Below are 22,168 nucleotides of genomic sequence, written 5' to 3' on the forward strand. Positions count from 1 at the left end.
AAGGACATGGATATATTATGATGAGATTTCTAAATGCTAGTCTAGCTATTGTCAGTAAATTTCAAATGCATATTTCCTTTAGTCCAGAGAGCCTAATGTATATTTTGGGAAACATTTTGTGCTTTATGTATAATACTAACCAAATTTGTTTCAGTAATTGTGAAAAGTTAGACAGCTACATACCCATAAATAGAATTTTCAGCAAATTATGAGCCCCCTGTTTCCTGGAAACTGTGAGAGTTTAAACAAATGAGGCCAGCTATATAGACTGAAATGGAAGTTCTCCAAGGTATGTAGAGTGAAAGCTGGTAACAGAAAGTGCTAGGCTAGGTAGGATTATCCCTTTTGCTTACAGAACTCAAAACTACAGCCATTGGAAATGTGTATGAATACATGTCCATTCAGTGGTCGGTTCTGGAAAGTGATGAGGGAGAGGAAAGGCCAAGAGGAATTTATACTTAGTGTGCTATTTTCCAAACTGTTTAAATTTTTCCACAAGTGGTATGTATTAACATGTACTTAAAAATTTAAAACAGAGGCAAGTAGTTCTCTCAAACGAATGTACATTAAAATCCTTTCATGTCGATAGTAGATGTGAAGACATACAATCGTAAGTTTTCCTAAGGTTTAAAACATGTCTATTTCAGTAATAGTCGTCTTACGGATTTTCTCAGTCATCATTCTTAGTAAAGCTGATTTTGCTGTAACGTTCTTGGTTCGCAGCATGCTTCCTGTGTGTGAAAGAGCTGACTGGGCATCTGGGGGGATACACGTGATACCAACAATCTCACAATCAGAGTCGGCCTCAGGACTGTCCGTCTTTTACAGTTGTCCTGTAGCAGGAGAAGGTGACAGGAAAAGAGGCACCTTTGTGGAAAAGGAAAGACAACAAGAATAAGGAAACCGATGTTTTCCCTCCCACAGATCATTCTCTCGGGTCTCAGGCAACCTTTAGAGTGTCGGGGAGAAAGAAGTCCGAGACCTGTCTGGCCTGCAGTTTGAGAAGTGCCGTGTCGTACATTGCTCCACTAGACCGTCCTCGGTGGTACCACGCCTTGGATGGCTTAAATCGCTAGAAATTGATTCTTTCAGAGTTCTGAAAGCTGGGCTATCTAAAGGGTCAGCAAGGGTCAAGCTTTGTGAAGCCTCTGGGGTGGTCCTTCATTGCTTCTTCCAGCCTCTGCCGGCTCCCAGGTATTCTCTAGAGTGGGAGTGTCCTGCTGATGGGTACCTCCATTTCCCACAGCCTGGGAGTGTCCTGCTGACGTGTACCTCCATTTCACACAGCCTGGGTGTGTCCTGCTGACGTGTACCTCCATTTCCCACAGCCTGGGAGTGTCCTGCTGACGTGTACCTCCATTTCACACAGCCTGTGTTCCCGCACATTCCTAGGAATTCCTGTCATTATGAGTCAGGGTCCACTCTAGTCCTCTCATGTGCTACTTGATTACATCTGCAGAGACAATATTTTCAAGTAAGCATTTCTAAATTCACAGGAACTAATGGTTAGGACTTGAACATACTTTATTGGGAAACCCAATCCGCTTCATACTAGACTGGCTGAAGTTTGGTCTGTTTTTGAGGAAACAGTTATTAACATATGTAACTTTTGTGTAAGACAGATTCAATTGGCTTTAAAACGCTTCACAGAAGCTCGTAATAATAATCTCTATAAAAGCCCAGAATGATGAAGGATTTTTCTGTTTTCGGAAAAATAAATTCAAGTCCATGCCATTGTAATGGATCTCAGAATAGACTAGTAAGGAAAGAATTGATGTAAACACCCCAAGAAAGTGCTTCCTCAACACAACCTGCCTCTCCTAAGAGGAACACATGTGCCTTCCACTCATCAACTCTTACAATGTGAAGATAAAGAGGCAAAGTTTCAAGACTTCAGAAAGAGTGGGCACCAAAGGGGGAAAGATAGAGAAACAGACAGGCATTTGCTTTACTGCTGGTGATTTGGTAATTAGTTTCTCGGACACCACTGTGAAAAGGAGAGAGTTGTCACCAAGCAACTGGGTTTTCTAGGAGTTATAGGGAGCTAAACGGAAGAGATCTGGAGACCCAGAGCCGGCATTCTCTTATGGATGCCTTCCCCAGCTTCTCCCTCTGCCAGTTAGCTCCTGTGCAACCCGGTGCGTAAGAATCAAGACAGCATTAACTTCAGAGTATAGGTGACTTCACTGTGGGTGAACAGAAAAGGGATGTATGGTCTATGACTCTCAATTCCAAGTTCTCTGGAAGGGAACCTCTGGTGTCCACTCTGGTTCAATAAAGGGAAGCAGAGAGGTTCACAGACATAGACAACAGAGGTTGGCTATTCTGGAAAACGAGGCCAGGTTTCAGGCTGGGCTTGGTGGCACATACCTTCGATCCCAGTACTTGGGAGGTAGAGACTGGCAGATTTCTATGAGTTCAAGGCCACCCTGGTCTAGAGAGTAAGTTCCAGAACAGCCAGGGCTACACACAGAAACCCTGTCTCAAAACCAAAGGAAAGAGAGAGAGAGAGAGAGAGAGAGAGAGAGAGAGAGAGAGAGAGAGAGAGAGAGAAGAAGAAGAAGAAGGAGGAGGAGAAGAAGGAGGAGGAGGAAGAGGAAGAGGAGGAGAAGGAGGAGGATGTTGATTAATAAATAAAATAAACTCTATATTTATTAGCTTTGCTAGCAATTAAGAAAGCTGAAGATGCCTTGTGGTGGTGGCACACCCCTTTCATGCCCGCATTCGGGAGGCAGAGGCAGGCAAATCTCTGTGAGTTTGAGGCCAGCCTGGGCTACAGAGTGAGTTCTAGGAAAGACTCCAAAGCTACACAGAGAAACCCTGTCTTGAAAAACAAAAACAAAAACAAACAAACAAAAACCCTGAAGAACTTGGAGAAATGGCTCTGCAGTTAAGAGCATTGCTGATTTTCAAAGGACTCAGGCTCAATTCCCAGCCCCCGGATGGTGTTTCACAACTGTCTTTGACTCCAATCCTAGGAGATCAGACACCGTTTTCTGAGCTCCATGGGCACTGCATGCATATGCAGGCAAAACCTCCATATACAGAGGGGAAAAAAACAAAAGCCAGGTGTGGTGGTGGTGCATGCTTTTAATCCCAGCATTAGGGAGGAAGAGGCAGGTGGAATTCTGTGAGTTCAGAGATCTGCCTGGTTTCCAGAGGCTGGTACTCAGAGAAACCCTATCTCAAAAAAAGTGCACACACACACACACACACACACACACACACACACACACACCCCAATGTGAGTTGCATTTCCTTGCATTGTAAGAGTTGTTGAGGTCAGAGGACAACTTGCAGGATCCAGTTCTCTCTGCCATCCAGGTTCCAAGAACTGAACTCCAGGGGTCAGACTTGGTGTCAAGCACCCTTATATCCTAAACTATCTGCCTGAATTTCTGTTTTTAACAGTGAATCTTGGAATTGTTTTTAAAAGAAAAATACTACTTGTGAGCAGGCAGCTATCACCATTTTACGTCAGTTTTTGTTGTTGTTCCTGACACTGGTGTCTGTGATCCCAGTACTCGAGGGCATTGTGGGTTCACGAGTTCTAGCCCAGGTTGGTGTACATAGTCAAACTGAATTTAAAAAGAAAAATGTTGTTGTAGTTGTTGAAAATAGAGCAAAGTTGTACTTGACATCCTGTGTATTTTGTCAAATAATTATCCTTATCTCAAAGAATTTACAGAGTGGGAAATTGCTTGGTTCTATTGCTTGGTTCTAATGCACTATCTGCTGTGTTGAGGGAAAGAAAGTTTTGCTCAGCAGGACATGTTTTCCTTTGTGGCTGTAAAGATGAAACACTTTGAGGACCAAGTCAGGAGGAGAGGTACTGAAGAAGAACTATCTGGTTGATGTACAGTAGGAAATGGTTGTTGGCTTGTCTGTCTGCCTGATTCAGACAGTTTTATAATCTTAGATCGGAAATAAATCAGCCTCTTTCCATAGCTACTGTTTCCACTTTGTCTTCAGAAAAGCATATAGGCTCTATTTTGGAAAGAAACAAAATGCTTTTTGGATCTATCCTCAGACCTTGGTATGAGTGTTTGCCAGCCAGAGACTTTCTCAAATCTTTCTTTGCCTTAAATGTATACTACTCTTGAGAATGATGTTTCCTCTGCCTGTGTGGCTCCACCCCTGTGACCCCAGCACTCTGGAGGCCGAGCAAGTTCCAACCCAGCTACATAGTGAGACTCTGCCTCACAACACACACACACACACACACACACACACACACACACACACACAAAACAACAACCCCCCAAAACAACACAACACAACCAACTAAAATAAATAAAACACAGCAAAATATAAAACAAGCACACAAACAAAAAATAAAGACATTGTCATTATCTTATTCAATGACAGTTTTAAAGTGTTTTCTTCCTCTCTTCTTTTCTTTTTCTCTTTGAGACAGGGTCTTACTATGTATTTTAAGTTTACCTTGAAATTGCTATAAAGTTCAAGCTGTCCTCAAATTCATAATTATTCTGCCTCTGTCTCCCATGTGCTAGGATTATAGGCTTGTAATATTGTGACTGGTTATGATACAGTTGGCTTTTTTTTAACATTTAAAAATCAAAGTGTAGGGAGTTATGGTAAGCTTGTGGGATAGAAGATATCTCCATGAGATATACTGAAAGAGAATAGTTAGCAAAAGGGGGAAAAATAGACCTTTGAAAACCCACAAAGCTAGTGTAGGGTATGAAAAAGAAGCACCAACAGAGACCCAACCAGGTGGCTATCCCTGATGGGGAAAGGGCAAACAAAAGCCTCATCCAAAAGGTGAAGGAGATCACCCTGGTGAAAAGAGAAAAGGATTAGCCCATAGTCCTCACAAGCCTGAAATCCAGGTGTAGGCTTTGGTGAAACAATCCCCTGGTGGATTGGTCAGCAGTCTAGATGATATCATTCTGTGTGACTCAGAGGACAGGGATTGGGAACCACCCAGAGAAAAAAAACTATTGCTTGACATTGAGTTTCCGTAGAGGCTTGAGTATAGAGACAACCCCAAGAGAGGGAGACTGAATCTAATCAGTCACAGCTTGGGGTGTGAGGCAGTCTCTGGGGCAGTTATGGAGAATGGGATGGCTACATACTGTCAAGCCAAGGGTGAAGGTAGCAGGTTTGGCTCAGGGGTAAAAGGAAAGGTAGCCTTGTCATTAGAGTCAAAGAGATTTCCGTTGATGAAAAGAATTATCCTGGAGTTTGATGGCCCTGTGACTGAAGGTCAGTGTGGGGATCAAACTCTAAAGTCACCTGTCCGCCACTCATCCAGACAGAGGATGAGAGCTCAAGCTTCAGGGGGCTACTTGATACCCAAGCCGCACCCCTCCAGCAGGCCAGTACCAAGGGGCCTCAAAAGTACAAAGACTGGTCCTGAGCTTGCACAGATCTCAGGGATTTTCTTCCCCATTTGGGAGACACCCTCTGCTGGAATACTAGCCACTGAGAGAGTACAATCTTGGGAGTCCCAGCCTACACACTGTAAAGGCAAGTGTGTCCAGCAGAGGCTTCCGATACGCAAAGACGGGAAGCTACTAAAAGAGGACAGCTCTGGCAGACATTGGACGCTTGCCCAGTACAGGTGCAATGACAGCAGAAATTGTCGGAAGGATCTGACCATGCCCCCCACACATGTAGTGGCGGTCTCAAGTCTCTAAGGACCAAGAAGGAAACTGAGTTTGCTCTGTCTTGTATTTCTCCTTTTCCTTTACTTTCAGCAGTATTTTTAATATATTTTGCTAAAATTTTTGGTCTTGTTGTCTAAATTATTTTTGTTCATTCACCTAGTACTGTTTACAGATTTTTTTTCTCCCCATGACTGGGAAATACTTTTTCTTTTTTGTACTTTTTATAAAGTTCTTTTTTCTTTTCTTGTCTTCTATCCCTCCCCACTTTGCCTTTTTACTATATATTCAGTGGCATTTTGTCTTTCTCATATTGTTTTTAAAATCCACACTTCATTTTTAGTTCCTTTCTTCGTTTACTCAGTTTTGGTCTTGAACTTTTTTGTTATGTGTTTAATATCGAGCTTTTTTGGTCTTTATTTTATTTTACTTTTTCTGGTCGCTTGCTCGTTTCTCTTCTCCTTCATAACATTCTCCTCCTCCTCCTCTTTTCTTCTACTCATTTAATCTCGTGTCAGCTTTCTGCTCTTTGCCTGCCTTTCCTCTTTTGTCTCTGTTTTCTCATTCTTTCACCATTTTTGCACTAGTTTTGCCATTGTTTGTTTGTTTTATGGACACTGGTGATATAGTAGCTGGTTTTAATTAGTTTTAAGCATGTGTCTTATTTTGTGCTATTTGATATTCCTTGTATTAGAGAAGTTTGTTTTATTTGCTTTGAATGGTATCGGGGGATTGAGGCTTCAAAGACAGGCTGCTGAATAAGAAGATCCCTAAATAAAATCACAAGAAACATCCAAACTAACAGACATCCAAAACCACAATGTAGAAACACAAGAAACCTGAAGAATCAGGCAACAAGACTTCTCCCAAATACCGTAACTCCTCAACCACTGAATTCAAACACACTGAAGTAGATAAAACATCAGCTGCATTTTTCAAAAAAATTCAAAAGCAATGGATACCATAAAGGATGATACAGACAAGCAAAGGAATTCAACTGGGACCCGAAGAGGAAAATCCACACAACAGAGGAAATGATCAGCAAAATGGATGAGAAAATTAAAAAAAAAAAAAAAAAAATCTCGATGGAAACTTAACAACATAGAAGAACCAGTATCAAGGAAATGGAGATTTGGGTAAAACCAAGCAGAAGCATTGGGAATGAACATGTCAAGGAAACAAACAGATCAGAATGGAAAGCATCATCTTGAATGGACTTCAGCAAGCAGAAAAGAGAGCATCAGTGATGAATGGTGGACAAGGAAGCATTGCATTCAGATATCAACAAGGAAAAATAAGAGCCTGATGTAATGCCTGAGAACTCTGGGAGAGTACCAGTGGTCTAAACCCAAGAATTCATGGGATGGAACAAGGAAATGAGATTTAACACTAAGGACAGAGAGAATCAACTTGATTAAATTATAACGTAACCTCCCCCCCAAACACCTAGAGAAAGAGGGAGACATCCAAACACAAGAGGAATTTCAGATTCCAAGTAGATATAACCAGAGAAAAGGCACTTTGTCACGTATTATAGTCAAGATTTGAGGACTACAAAGGAAAGAAATCAGATCAAAGGTTTTAGGAAAAATGCCAAGTCATCTACAAAGACAAACATGTTTTAATAACATCAGATCCCTTAGCAACAATCTGAAAACAAGAAAAGTATGGACAGTATATGTCCAGCTCTTAAAGCCATCAACTGCAGACCAAGATTGCTATCTACAGGGAAGCTGTCTCTGAGCTTTGACAGAGATGTGGACATATAAGACAAGTATAAGCCGCACAGATGACTAGCAAGTCAAAAATGCAAAGCAAAACAGAGCAAAGCTAAAAACACCTCCGAGGAATATTCTACACAGAAGAGGAACAAAGTCTCAATCAAGAGAGCGCAGGAAAGAATACATTGACTGAGAGGAATAGAGCAAAAAAGAGCTAGACAGGAATCCAGCATGTCCAAGGCACTACACCAGCTACGAGCAGAGGCCGAACAGAACTAGCAAGGACAAGACCAAAAATTATAAGAATTAATAAACATCTCTCAGTAATCACCTATTATAGACTATCTCGGATTGCCAATGAAGAGATGCAGACTGGCTGACTGAGTTAAAACACTAGATCCAAGCATCTGCTGTTCCCAAGAAACATCACTCCCCAGCAAAGGACGCCCACAGCCCACAAACAGACTCAGAGGATGGGTGGCAACCAAGGCATTGGAAACAGAAAGCAAGCTGTCATAGCTTTTCTGATGTCTGATAAAGTAGAGCTCAAACCAAATTTAGTCAGAAGAGATAAAGAAGGCCCTGATACATATTAATAAAGGAAATATTTCATCAAGAAGGTATAGAAAATATAAATACATATACACTGAATATAGGCACTCTCAATTTTATAAAACAAACAGAGGTCAATTGAAAGAAAAAATAGTAAAGTAATGTCATAGTTAAACTACACTGTAGATTAAAAGATTCACATATATACATATATATGTATATATATGTATATATATACACACACATGTATATGTACATATAATTCCATCCAACAGATACAGATTATACATCAGCAGCCCTTGGAGCCTTTCACAAACAGGTCCTCATTCTAGGCCAGAGAGCAAGCCACTTTTTTTTTTTTTAATAATTTACTTTTATTTTATGTGCATTGGTGTTTTGCCTGCATGTGTGTCTGTGTGAGGGTGTCAGATTCCCTGGAACTGGAGTTACAGAGAGACGTGAACTGCCACGTGGCTGCTGAGAACTGAACACCAGTCCTCTGGAAGAGCAGCCAGTGCCCTTAACCACTGAGCCATCTCTCCAGCTCCAAGAGAGCAAGCCTTACCAAACAGAAGAAAATCAAACTAATTTCTCGTATCATATCAGATGACACTGTAATGAAACTAGAAGTCAATAGCAGAAGAAACCACAAAAGCAGCAGAAATACTTAAGGCTGAATACTATATTCATGAAGCACCAGTGGGCCATTCAAGAAACAGGAGGGAAAAATTTAAAAATTCTAAAAATCCAGCAAAATTGAAAGCACCACTTATCAGTATCTTTGAGATACAGTTATGGAAGTTCTCAGAGATTTATAGCTGTGAGTGCTTACATAAAAAAAAAAAATCAGTGTGATGGCAGATACACAATTGAGTGATAGATCTCAAGGGTGCAAAAACAGACAAGAGACGCCAAACCCCAAAGCAGTAGACAGCGAAAAATAATAAAGATCTGAGCAGAAATTAATGTAATGTGGGCTAAAAGAAGAGTACATAAAATTAATCAAACAAAGAGTTGCTTCTCTGGAAAAAATAAACAAGGTTGCCAAATCCATAGCCAAAAGGACCAAAAGAATGCAAGAGAGTACTCAAATTAACGACACTAGAGTTGAAAATTCGGATGTTACAACAGATTCCAGTAAAATCCAGAGAGTCATCAAGAAACACTTTGAACATTTAAATTTCAAAAAAACTGGAAAATCTAGGGGGAAAAAAGGATCAATTCCTAGACACGTATGTTATGAATATATAACCATCTTCTACAGATCTATAATAAGCAACAAGATTAATGCAGAAATTAAGTCTCTAATGAAGAAAAAATTAGGAATGGAAGGATTCACTAGTGAAGTTTTTCAAGAAAAGCCAATTCCAAAGATCCTGTTCTATAATTAGAAAGAAAAGAAAAATAACACTGTGAAACAAGCATTACTCTCGTATCTAAAACAGGAGAGGGCACAAGAACGAAAACAGGAAACTATAATTTCCATGAACACACATGCGAAAATCCTCAATAAAATTCTTGAAGACTCAAAGCTAGAGAAATAGCTCAGGTAGTGTTGTCAATAATTCTACCTCAGGGGAGACATCATGCCCCCATCTTGTCTCAGGCATTTGCATGCATGTGGCGTACCTACACAAGTTAATAAAAATAATAAAAACATTTTTACATTCTTAAAAACTAATTTTATAAATAAATATGATCATACACTATGATCAAATTTGTTTCATTCCAGGAATGCATGGTTGGTTTAATATGCTCATATCAATAAAGATATAATACAGAGCATAAATATTATCATTTTATTATCATTTTATTAGATGCAGAAAAGTCCTTTGACAAACTTCAACAACCCTTCATGAAGAATAGCGCCTCCCCCCCAAAAAAAAAAACCCTAGTACTAGGAGAGACATATCTCAACATAGGAAAGGCTCTGCACAACAAACCTATAACCAACACCACGTTAAATGGAAAAGACTGAGCTCTCTTCCTCCACAACCAGGAAGAAGACAAGGTGCTGCCCTCAGAAGTCCCACTCAACACAGTGTTCAAACTCTTAGCTAGAGCAATAAAAGATAAAGAAGCAAAGCAGATGTGACTAAGAAAGGAAGAAGCACATTGTGCCTTTCTGCAGACAACACGAGCTGTATCTAAACGACCCAATGACTCCACCAGAAAACGCTTAGACCTGGTAAATACTTTCATCAGGGGAGCAAGATACAAAATAAACATACAAAAACCGAGTAGCTTTTCTATATGCCAATACTGAACTTGCCAAGGTTACTATATCAAGGGGGGAAAATCCTATTCACAATAGCTTAAAAAAATTCAGAAATAAACCTAATCACCCAGCCAAGAAGACTAAAGGCTAAGAACCTTAAGCTCTAATCTCCAAAGAAAGAAACTGAAAAATACACCAGAAGATGAAAAGACCTCTTTAAATACTCATGGATTATCAGAATTCATATGGAGAAAATGGTTATATTACTGCAAGTTATATACAAATGCAACACAATTCCCATCAAAATTCTGATTGGCATTCTTTATAGAACTAGAAAAAACTCCACAATTCCTAAAGAAGCACAAAGACCTTGAACAAGCAAAGCACTACTAAGCAAGAGCAATGCTGGTACTGTCACAATAGCTGATCTCATACTATACTACGGAGCCAGAGTGACAAAAACTGGATGGCACCAGCAGAAGAACTGGTATGTGGGCCAGTGGACTAGAAGACCCAGGAACAAAACCCCACAGAGTTACAGCTACATGTTTTGACAAGGATGCAAAATACATACTTGGGAGAAAAGGCAGCCTTTTCAATAAATGGTGTTGGGAAGACTGAACATCAATTATAGAAGAATGAAACTAGACACACGTCTTTCTCCTGGCACACATACACACACACACACACACACACACACACACACACACACACACACACCAATTCAAATTACCCCAAAATTGTAGTATCAGACCTGAAACTTTGAAATTGCTTCAGGAGAATATAGTAACATATTTCAAGACAAAGACAAGAACAGGGACTTCCCAAAGAGGTCTTCAATAGCACAGGAAATGATCCTAAGAACTGACAAACAGGATTACAGGAAATTAAAATGTTTCCTTTACTATAAAGGAAACATTTCCCAGAGTGAGGGGATAGCCTATAGCATGCAAGCGAATCTTAGCCAACTGTATACCAGACAAGGAGTTTACATCTAGAATATATGAAGGACTGAAAAGATTAAATATCAAAAGAATTCAGTTAAACAATTGGCTAATAAACTGAGTAGACAAGTGTCAAAATTTCAAGTATAATTGCCTCATGAATATTTGAAAAATGTTGAGTCCTTAACCATCAGGGCTAACCAGATTAAAATTTCTTGGAGATCCTCTCTAACCTAAGCAGAATGGCTGTCATCAGGAAAAGAAACAAGAAAAAATACTGGTGAGGTGGTAAAGGGTCAACTCCTATACACTGTTAGTGGAGATTCGAACTCATGTGGCCACCGTGGAAATAAGTGTGACATACCTTACAAAACTAAAACTAGAACTGCCATATAACCCAGCTCTACCACTCCAGGGCACATACCACGGAAATCCTTGCACATCCGTGTTTATTGCTTCGGTAGTATTCATAATAGCTAGGAAGTAGAGCCAGACTGATGTCCACCGACAGGAAGGTGGACAATGGAAACATGGTATATCCACACACAAATGAAACTGTGTGACATTTGCAAAATCATTCTGTTACATGAAGTAAGCTAGACCATGAAAGACAAAATACCCTATATGTCCTTGTGTGTGTGTGTGTGTGTGTGTGTGTGTGCACGTGATATGGAAGTAGAATGGGCACAAGAGGGAAGAGCTCTTGAACGGGAAGGAAGCAGGAAAAGGTAACAGAATCTATGTGACATGGAAACAGGAGGTACTATTTAAGAGGAGGAAAAAAGGACTGGGTAGAAGGGGCTGAGGGGGCTGAGAGAGGACAGTGTGAGGAGAAAATGAATCAGAAGAAAGTGATGACACATATCTATAAAAAGGAATGAAATCTATTACTTTGTATTCTGTTTAAAAATGAAAAAAATACAGTAAGAATGCAGATCCCCGCATCTGTCTCCATTCCAACTCTGCTTTTAGCATAGCCTGCTCTTCAGTTCCTTGCGGTCCAATTGGGACAAAAGATTCGGGATTACTGATAGAATGTAGTGCTTTGTAGGCTTCCCAGCTCGATGGTGTCTGTAAACTGGCCCTTCCATGGCCACAACAGGTATTTAATAGCTGTGCTTCAGGGTTTTAAAATACTCTCCATCCAATCTTCAAAATGTCTCTTTAAGTATGATGATGCTATTATACTCAATCCTCATATTCTGATGAGAAAAGCATATTCTTCATTATATGAATGAACAGGAAGCTTAGAAAATTGAAATGACTGTCTTGGTAAAAGCCTTGATTGAAATCTGGGCCACCTGGATTCTATTGCAAAACTTCTTTCTTAGATTTATTTATTTTATGTGTATGAGTGTTTTCCCTGGATGTATGTGCACTGTGTGTATGCCTGATATTCAAGGAGGCCAGAAGCAGGTCTTAGATTCAGTTCCAGAGGATCCCAAGTTACCGATGTTTGTGAGCTACTACGTGGGTGCTGGGAACCCTTGGTTATGGATTTTTCAACCTAGGCTTGCTTTGTTTATTTGAAACAAAAGTCTTGCTATGTAGCTCAAGCTGGCCTTGAACTCAGAATCTTCTTGTCTCAGCCTCTCTCTTGGCTTTATAGCACAACTACTAAGAACTGAAAAGACAGAGAACTCAGGGGCTGATCTCGCACAATGGATTTAGTCTTGATACTGTTTGAGTGTGGAGTACAGCTCTGCTACCATGCTCTACCACAGTGAAAGGACAGAATCTTGTTCCAGTGCCATTGCGGGAAAACCAGCTATTAATTTTTACTTTTGAATCCAGCCATGCAAAAAGGTCTAAGTCTAAATGTCTTATCATCTACCTCATATTTGTTTCTCCACGGTGTTTGAATGTCATAAAAGATTTTGTCCAGTTCCTCGGAACTCTCCTTATCGTTATCAGAGAATGGGGGGGAAGTTTGTGAACTGATTATCAAGTGAGCAAATCTCTAGCCATGCCACTACGAGGAATCATACCAAGAGCTGGAAAGCTCTCTAGTACACAGAGTAAAAAGAACTCAATATTCAAATCTAGTGCCAGCTCAGTCCTGCTTTACCGAGAGCGGTTTTCTCAAACGAGGACAAACAAGCTACTTAATTTTTCTGTGTGGGTTGATAGAGGACTTGAATCCCATAAGCTTATCGACAGTCATCTATCTTTCCTTGCCTACCTCATCTTTTTGCTTTGGTGACATTTACTTAAAGAAACCATGCATGGTGTGGTGGTGCACATCTTTAGCCCCAGCATTCCCCAGAGGACAGAGGATTCTGTTGAGTTCGAGGCCAGCAAGTACTACATAGTGAGACCCTGACTCAAAAACCAAAAGGAAAAAGAAAATAAACCACTAGATGTAAGTTTTGAGTGACAGACAGTATCGTGGATGTAAGGTGAAGTGGGCGTCATGAAGGCTTCATCCTGGTTGACAGACCCAGGCTAAGAGTTAATAAAGGTCCTGTGCAGAACGGTCCTAGCTGCTTCTTTGTCCTCTTGCTACTGGTCCCTTTCCCCACTGTCTTCCATAGACAGTTCTTCCACGGTCCTTAAAAGTGCCAAACACATTCCCTTCTCAGAATCCTTGTCATCGGCTAGTTCCTTACTTGAAACCAGATAGTTCCACGACTGGGCCATTCTCACATCCTTCAAATTTCTGCTCAAATGTCACACTGGGAGGTCTTTCCTGGTCATCCCAAAAATAACATCTCTACTCACTTCTCTCTCTCTCTCTCTCTCTCTCTCTCTCTCTCTCTCTCTCTCTCTCTCTCTGTGTGTGTGTGTGTGTGTGTGTGTGTGTGTGTGTGTGCGCGTACACGTGACTGGCAATCACACATCCGGCGCAGTGAAGATTTAACGCATATTTTAAGTGGCTCCTACGAGACTGCGAGCTTCAGCGGGACACAGAATGGAGGGTGCTTTAGTCTCCAATGCTTGGGAGCCTGGTGGCCTCGCAGGCGGTCAGTAAATTCTTGAATGAATGAACGTGGCTCTTGGGGACCCGGCGAGCGAGCCATTTCTTCCCCTTCCACCTCCTCCCCTTCCCAGAAGTCGTGGCTGACCGAAGTCAAGCGCTCGGGGCTCAGTGCCCGGTCCACGGTGGCACGTCCCTCGGGCCGAGCGCTTCTGGCAGGGCGCTGCACGCACGTGGAAGCCACAGCACAAAGGGTGCGGCGAGATCGGGAGAGGAGGACAGTCTCCGCGGAGGCAGCAGCGGCCGCCTACTCTAGCAGCCCGGGCGCACCGGGGCCTTCCCGGCCGGGCTGACTCACTCCCGGCCGCCTTCTCGGCCAGCGGAGGCCGCGTGCACGCCTAAGGCAGCGCCAGCCCGCACCCGGCCCTCTCCTCCTCCTCCTCCCCGCGCGCTCAGTCCGGGGGCTGCCCCGGGAATCTCCACGCGCGCCTCCGCTTCCCGGGAGCCCGCAGCTCCGGCCCGCCTCCCCGCCCCGGCTCAGCCCGGAGGAACGGCCCCCCGCGGGCGGCGCAGGCGCAGTGGAGCGTGTCGGCCCCCGCCCCCGCCCCCGCCTCCCAGCCCGCGCCTGGCTCGCCGCCGGCGCCCCGGTCCGCCGCGCTAGGCCGCCCGCCCGAGGCAGCGCCCGCCGCGCAGGGGCGACGGAGCCGGCGTCGCGAGCGAGCCCGAGCCGAGGGGGCGTGCGGCCTCCGGGAGGGCGGGGACGGGCTCGGCGGCCGCGCGCGGTGGGCGTGGCGTGGGCTGCAGGAAGCTGAGGGAGAGCAGAAAGCGGGCAGCCGCGGCCGTCGACGGCCTCCCGCCGCGCTGACAGGCTGGGCGGGCCCCGGCTCTGGGCGAGCTCGCGCGGCGTCGGCGCCTCGGCCGCGGCCCCGGGTCCGGAGGTGCCGGTCGGGGCGAGGGCGGCAGGCGACTGCCGTGACCGCCGCTGCGGGATGTGAGTGCGGGTCGAGCCCGCGCGGGAGGGCCCCTGAGGGCCCAGCCTGGCGGCCGCCGGTCCCCGCACCCGGCCCGGGGGGCTCCCTAGACCTCGGCTCGCCCGACGCGTCGCGGAGGAGCAGCAGCCCCTTGCCCGCCTCCGGGCGCTCCTGTGTGGTCCGATCCGTGTCGCCGGTGGGTGCAGTCCCTGGCTGCTGCTGCCTGGGGGTGGAGGGGCGGCGGTTCTCCCTGCGATCCCTTCCGCTGCCCCCCGCTTCGCCCTTGCTACTGGCAGGGAACTTCAGAGCGGGTTTCCAGCAGCCTAGGAAGGAGTGTCGGGCTGTTGATAAATGTATGCATCCCCGTGTGCCCTCGAACCCTCTCTTCCTTATCCTTCTGTATATTTTTCGAGGCATTTAGACAGCGCAGGGAAGGGAAGAAAAGAGCATCTATTTGCCCTGGGTTTCCGAGGTAGTGACTGCTGCTTCTGTTTTTAGGTTCCAGAAGCAGGCGACGGGAACAAGATGTGAACTGGTTTTTCCTCCTCAGCAGAAGAGGCCCTTCCTTTCCCTCCCGCGACGGTGGGTGTACGAGCTCGGGGCTGTGTGGTCGCTGCAGTTAAAGGCAAGGGTGTCTGCGATCTGAGAGCCAGTGCCTGCCTGCTAGGGAGGCTGGATGCTTATGTAGAACATCAGGGCTAATTGTTGCTTACTCCGAAAATGGCAGTGCTGAACTTTCCCTGTTGCTGTGGGAGAATAATTGGTTGGTATTTATTGTGTCTCTTGGATCCTTTAAGAAGCATTCTTTGTTGGTTTTACAGTGTGGCTTTGCAGAGAAAACAAATCGCCCCTTTCTCTTTAGGTAGCCCGAGTCTTAATTTCCAAGTAATAAGAAATACCTTTTGAGGGAACACATTGGTTGCTTTTGCTGGGTTTCTGCTGCCACATTGAGTGCTTCCTGTATTCACCTGCCTAAGCTTGCTGTGTCGGTTGAATGTACACAGTCTGCTTTCCGGTCATTAATCTGTCAGGGAAAACTCCTCTGAATGAAAGGGTAGGAGCAGCTGAATGTGTCACGGAGGGAGGAAAAATGTGGAGGGAGAGAAGGGAAACCGAAGAAGGAATAAGGGAGTCGGAGGTTGCTTTTGGTTTCATAATAGGTTTGTACAAGTGAGCTGTGTACGCTTACTGCAAATATTCGGATACAATTCCCAGCAGATTTGAAAGTGAATCATCAATTTTTGGTTCTCTTTCTCCACGTTCTTCACCTGTTTACTGTCCATTCCAAGTGTTAGGATCATTTGGTTGTATGTGAATTTGCTTGCGAGTGATACATCTGTAGACTGGATGTGACCAGGACTTATCATAAGAGTACTTAATAAAAAACAAGGCATTTACCTGTACAGGAAAGCTGCAGTATGTGTTGGCTAGATAGCACTTGTGTTTATTTTTGCTTTTACGGAGTGTTATGGAATTCGTTCATATAGACCAGGCTGGTCTCTAACTCAGAGCTCTGCCTGTCTCTGCTTCCCCAGTGCTGGGATTAAAGGTGTGGGCAGCTGCTAACCACCACCCGGCTCATTTGTTTCTTTTGGTGCCTTTTTCTTAGTGATTTGAAGGTGCCTTGACTATGGAAAGCAAACATGATGTTTTTCTTTACTTCACCCAGATAGGTTATTCTTCAAAGATGAGATCCTTTTCTGGCAAAATAGAAAGACCATTGGTTTTTCAGTTAGGTCTGAGTGTGTAGACTTAGTTTGGAATAATGGTGTTCTGTGCATTTAACAGCTGTATTAAAATTTATTTTCTTAGATGATTTACAATTTATTGCCGTAGACGATTGTGTGAGGATTGGTAAAATGCATGCAAAGTAGTAAATGGTTTGGGCATTTCTCGGAAGTCTTAGCTGCTCATAGCGGGACAGATAAAGGAGGTTCCTAGCTGGGCAGTGCATAGGTGGTTTGCCAGAGGCATTTCTTCCTTAGAGTAAGGAGAAACTGCTTGCTAGTGTATTTACAGCCTGCATATGGACGGTTTGCCGCCTAAGCTCCATTGTGCTGCCCTCTTGCGGATGACTGCAAAGAATTCTCCTTTGCTCCTCCTCCATCACATTGTTTTCCCTTTTTAGGCTCCTTCATTTAGTTCTCAGTTTCCCAAACTGTGTGCCAGGTGCCTAGAGTACCAGGGAGCTCAGGCTTCCGCCAATCACTGGGGGTATTTTCAGAGTTAGAAAGCTCCATCCATTTCTACAGTGGTGTGTCTTTGTAAAGCTGGATTTACTATGTGAAAAGCAGCTTTTAGTGTGAGACAGTTAGTGCAGAACAAGAAGTGACAGGGTGGCAGTGCTTAGGGTGATACTGAGGTCTGAGGATTTGTCGGTGCACCACGCCACACTAAATCCTGAGAATATTAATGCTAAGTTGTTTGAGCCCACTGTAGTATTTCCTTGGCTTAGAAATGTCATGAAGAAATTGCTAACTTTCAGGAGTTCCCAAATGAAGATAGTTTGGGAACATGTTCATTTGATTTCAGTCGGCGTTTCTAATAGAATTTTTGATTCAAAGCAAGTAGCAATTCCCAGTGGCTTATTGTAGTAATAATGCCTGTATGACTTCTGCTAGGTTCTCACATTATAATTATTCCTCTTGTGTACTCGTCACTAGTCATTTCAAAGCTTTTATTTTATTCTGCACAGGTCTCTTGCCACAGTGTTTTTAATAATCTTTTGGTCCCAAATGAAAACTATTATTTTGTACTACTGCTATAATTTGGATCTTGAATGTCCCTCGAAGGCTTTTGTGTTAAAGCCTTTGTTACCAGTCTTTGGATTGCAGGAGATCATGCACTAATGGATGGAGGAGAGATGCTGAGATGCCAGCTTCTCTGATTGCTTCCCTGCTGCCATGGCAACCAGGCCTCTCCCTGTCTTACTTTAATAATACTTTGTTGAGCCCTCTGCAGTTTCCCACAATTTCATAGAACAGTCGCCTTACGTTTGTATTGTCCGTGTCGCTATAGGTGAGACTTGCTAGTATTACCTCAGAGTAATCTTTCCTAGTGTTCAGTGGCATTTTTCCTCAGTCAGGTTGTCTTTTCTGACAGCCTCCTTGAGGCTTTCTTAGGCCTTTATTGGATTTCAAGACAGATTTTAGGTGGGTCCTCATTTCTTTCCAGCTACTGGAGAACTGTCCCTTAATCCAGTGGTTCTTAGAATTACATACAGAACTTATTGAAATACATTTTGTTGGGTTCTGTCTCCGGAGTTTGTTTTGGTAGGTCTGGAGAGGAACCCTTACATTTGCATTTCTTACATGTTTCTGGGTGAGACAGTGATTTTGATCCAGGGACCACTATACTTTGAGAATCACTGATTTCAGCTAGGTTGGCAAAGTTTTTCTCTTAAAGGCCAGATAGTTTTTAAATTGTGTTGGCAAGGTTGTCTCTTTTGCCACTCTACAAGTGGTGCCTTTGTAATGCAGAAGCAGTCATAGGTAGTACATAAATAACTGGCATGCTGTGTTCCAGTAAAGGTTTGTTTGCAAAAAGAGCAACTGGCTGAATTTGGCATATAAACTAAAATATGAAAATTCTCGATGTACATTTTTACCTAATACCACATTCTCAGTGAGTTACTGCTGTTCTTTTCATTCACTTAGTTTAGAGCAAAACTTATTGAAAGAGCCATCTGTCTTTTTAAATTCTCTCTTAAAATATATTTTCTTGAGAAAGTAACACATTTAATTTTTATAATTCAAAAGTAGTATTTTTGTTTTTGTGTTATTTTGTTTGTGAAACAGAAGAAGGTTTGTTGGATTAAAAATGGTATGTGTTCCTGATTGCAACACACACATATTGGCAAGTTAGTGTAGAAACACTAAATGCTTTTTATATCTCTACTATAGTGTTTTCAGGTGGTTTAATTCTAGGCAACTGGAGACATGAAAATCATAAGCTGATCATTTAACTAGCTTTTAATTCTGTTTTGAAACCTGTATTTTCCACATGTTCTGCACATTCTATGTTTTTTATACACTGGTCCCTGTGAATCATGCTGTACTTTTTGTTGGCTAAATTCTCTTTTCCCCAATCTTTGTAGTGTGTGTGTGTTGTGCACGCATGTGCGCACATGCGCGCGTGCTACAGTAATACAAGTACCTGGGAAGGCCATAAGAAGGCAATAGATCTCTTGAAGCTGGACTTCCAGGCAGTCATGATGCACCAGGCAGGGCGGGTAGAAATCAATCTTGGGTTGTCTGGAAGAGTAGGACACTCTTTTAACTCTGAGCCATGTCTCTTCAAATGCTTTTTCCTGTAAAGGTCTAGTTCATGTTTTAATTGTGTATGAAATGTCTAACAGCTTTCTCTGCTTTAATAATCATGACCATTCTTCTCTTGTCTCCTTTGCTGCACTTTAGTCAAGAATTTAGTGTTAGGTTGTACACTAACTAGATGGAAATTATAGGCTTTTAGGTGTTGAGAGGGACATTGTAGATTTATTAATTACAGAAACAAGGATGGTAAGAATCCCTTATCAAACATAGTTTGTAATAAGAATGGATTAAAGTAATTTTTAGTTCTCTTGGACTCTAGGTTAATACTTTTGCCAATCTATTATGTTATTTTCTCATTGTCATTTGTTTGAAAAGTCAAGTGTTTTAGAATTCTAAAGTGTAGGAGTAAATTTGGATAATGCTAGATTTTAAAATGATTGTATTTGAGGCTTTTTCATGTATGTGTGTATGTATATACATAATTAAAATTCATTATAACTCCCATTTAATATTCATTTATTTGACATCATTTTGGTGCCAGGGACTAGGAAAGAAATAATTAATGAGACATCATGCTTCTCACCTTCCAGAAACTTTCAGTCTAGTGATGAAAGAAGACCAGTGAACAAACATAAACCTCTGAGAAGTCAGAACTGATGGCTGCTGGGTAGGGGCAGGGATGGACGAGAAGGAGCCTAAGAACTGTGTGGAGATGATGATTTCTAGAGGGTTTGAGTGTATCAGCATGGTTCAGACCATGGCTACATTGTGCATTTCATTTTATATGAGGAGAAATTCTGTAAATGTAGATCAGAAATAACTTTGATGCAAGTTCAGAATTAAGCACTTGAAACTCTTTGCATTTCAAGAACTAGAGAAATTGCGGTAACTTACAGCTACCCATCTCCTGCTAACGTATTTTGAGTTTACTTTTGCTTTTAATTTTCTTTTTGTTTAATGTATGTGCATGTGCTTAATGAACTATTCAGTTTTGCTCAGCTTATATAAAATGATTATCTTAAAGCTTACAGTTTTCTACAACTTACTATTCTATTTTTAATATTTATTTTGTTACACAAAAGCTATAAGTTATTTGAACAGCTGAGGAACATATTTTCTGTAGAGTGAATGCACCAAAGTATTTACTTATTTTCTTGATAATTTGACTGTTTGGGGGTTTGTTTGCTTTGTTGAGACTTTGGAAGTGGAGATGCAGTGTGTCTGGTAGTGTTTGTGTGTGTGTGTGTGTGTGTTAGTTTCTGTAGGGTTTCTAACTAGGAGAAAGGATCCTCAAAAGCCATTCAAGAAGGTTAAACTAACAGTGCTGGGATGTCTTTTACATTGCGCTGATGTGTGTACAGATGTTACAAAAGCGCTGTGAGATGAAACTAACTCAGCATGAATCAATGCAGTGGCACCAGCTGCGGTGTAATCATCGATTGGGTGTATGAGTATGTTTCATTCACAGAAAAGACCAGTTTAAGTCACTTACGGTTTTGATTATTTCCTGTAGAAAAACAGTACGTTTTAAAAAATCCAAATTCATTTTCATGAAACAAACATTTACTGAGTGAGTGCTTGTGGAGTTTTACATTATGTATACATGTGTGTTTAAAATGGTATGCTTCACTTAACACTTTTTTTCTGTTATAAATGCATAATTGAATCAAAAAAGTAAATATAAACATATGTAAAATATGGATGAAAATAGGTTGATTAAGCCAGGTGATGGCAGTGCAAGGGTGCATGCCTTTAATCCCAGCAATGGGAGGCAGAGGCAGGCAGATCTCTGTGAGTTCAAGGCCAGCCTGGTCTATAGAGTGAGTTCCAAGACAGTCTTAGCTGTTACACAGAGAATCCTGTCTCAAAAAAACAAATAAACAAACAAAAAAGAAAAACAGCAAAAAACAGAAAAACAAGAACAAAACAGACAAGAAAGAAAAAAAATAGGTTGATTGCCAGGTGTGGTAGTACAGGCCTGTGCTACTAGCTACTAGAGAGGCTGAAGCAAGTTCCATTTAGGCTACAGAGCATCTACAAGGCTAGTCTGACTAACCTATGAGACCCTGTCTCAGAAAGAATTTTAAAGTATTTTCAAAAAGGATTGGGAATATAAAAATCCGTGGTAGAGCACTTACCTAGCATGTATGAGGCCCTCTGTTTAATCCTCAGCATTGAAAATAAAAAAGCCAAGCTGAACATACCTTCATACTACAAACACAAGCCGTGAGAGCGCCTTGCTGGCTTCCTTGTATGGAGACTTGGGGCTTTGTCCTGACCGTGTAACATGGACTGCAGTTAATTTACCATTAGCCATCTCTCCCCTCTCAGTGAACCTCTCTCCAGATGCTGTAGCATTAGGTGAGTTACAGGCTTAGGAGGAAGAGGTGGTGCAGGTTTTCAGATTCTAAGATGAAGCTAAGAATCTTATTTTGTTTTGACTGGGTCTGCATCATACCTCTTCAGGCAGAAACTTGGTATTACCAGAACTGTTTCTGTATATAGATAGCCAGGTAGGCTATATTGAGACTTACTACAAATTGTTAGGGAAAAATGAAGACAGTATGTGCACACTGTGAGTAAGTGAGTGAGTGAGAGAGAGAGAGAGAGAGAGAGAGAGAGAGAGAGAGAGTGTGTGTGTGTGTGTGTGTGTGTGTGTGTGGGAGTGAGTGAGGGGGTTGGGATATGTTAAGGATTAAGGTGCCTGCAAAACACATTTCAAGAAAGATGGCCATTTTAAAATTTAAAACAATTCACTTTACTCCAGGTTAAAAAAAAAAGTTGTTTTTCTTTTGTTTGTTTTGTTGTTGTTGTTGTTGTCGTTTTTTTGAGATGTTTTCCTATGTGGCCGCAGTGGCTAGGAATTCAACAGGTAGCCTAAGCTGACCTTAGACTCGTGTTGGTCCTCCTGCCTCTGCTTCTTAAGTGCTAAGATCATAAGCAT

General features: G+C 42.4%; 1 protein-coding gene across 1 annotated transcript in view; it reads left to right on the plus strand.

Annotated features, from left to right (window-relative positions):
• Positions 1-14,832: 14,832 nt before the first annotated feature.
• Positions 14,833-22,168, plus strand: part of Jak2 (Janus kinase 2) — a 78,242-nt gene continuing 70,906 nt past the window's right edge. The window contains exons 1-2 of the mRNA XM_036208925.1: positions 14,833-15,149; positions 15,452-15,535. The gene's annotated coding sequence lies outside the window, so the exon portion shown is untranslated. The remainder of the gene's footprint in view (positions 15,150-15,451; positions 15,536-22,168) is intronic.

The sequence above is a fragment of the Onychomys torridus genome, chromosome 1 (genome assembly GCF_903995425.1).
Source record: "Onychomys torridus chromosome 1, mOncTor1.1, whole genome shotgun sequence".
In the NCBI taxonomy this organism is placed as follows: Eukaryota; Metazoa; Chordata; class Mammalia; order Rodentia; family Cricetidae; genus Onychomys; species Onychomys torridus.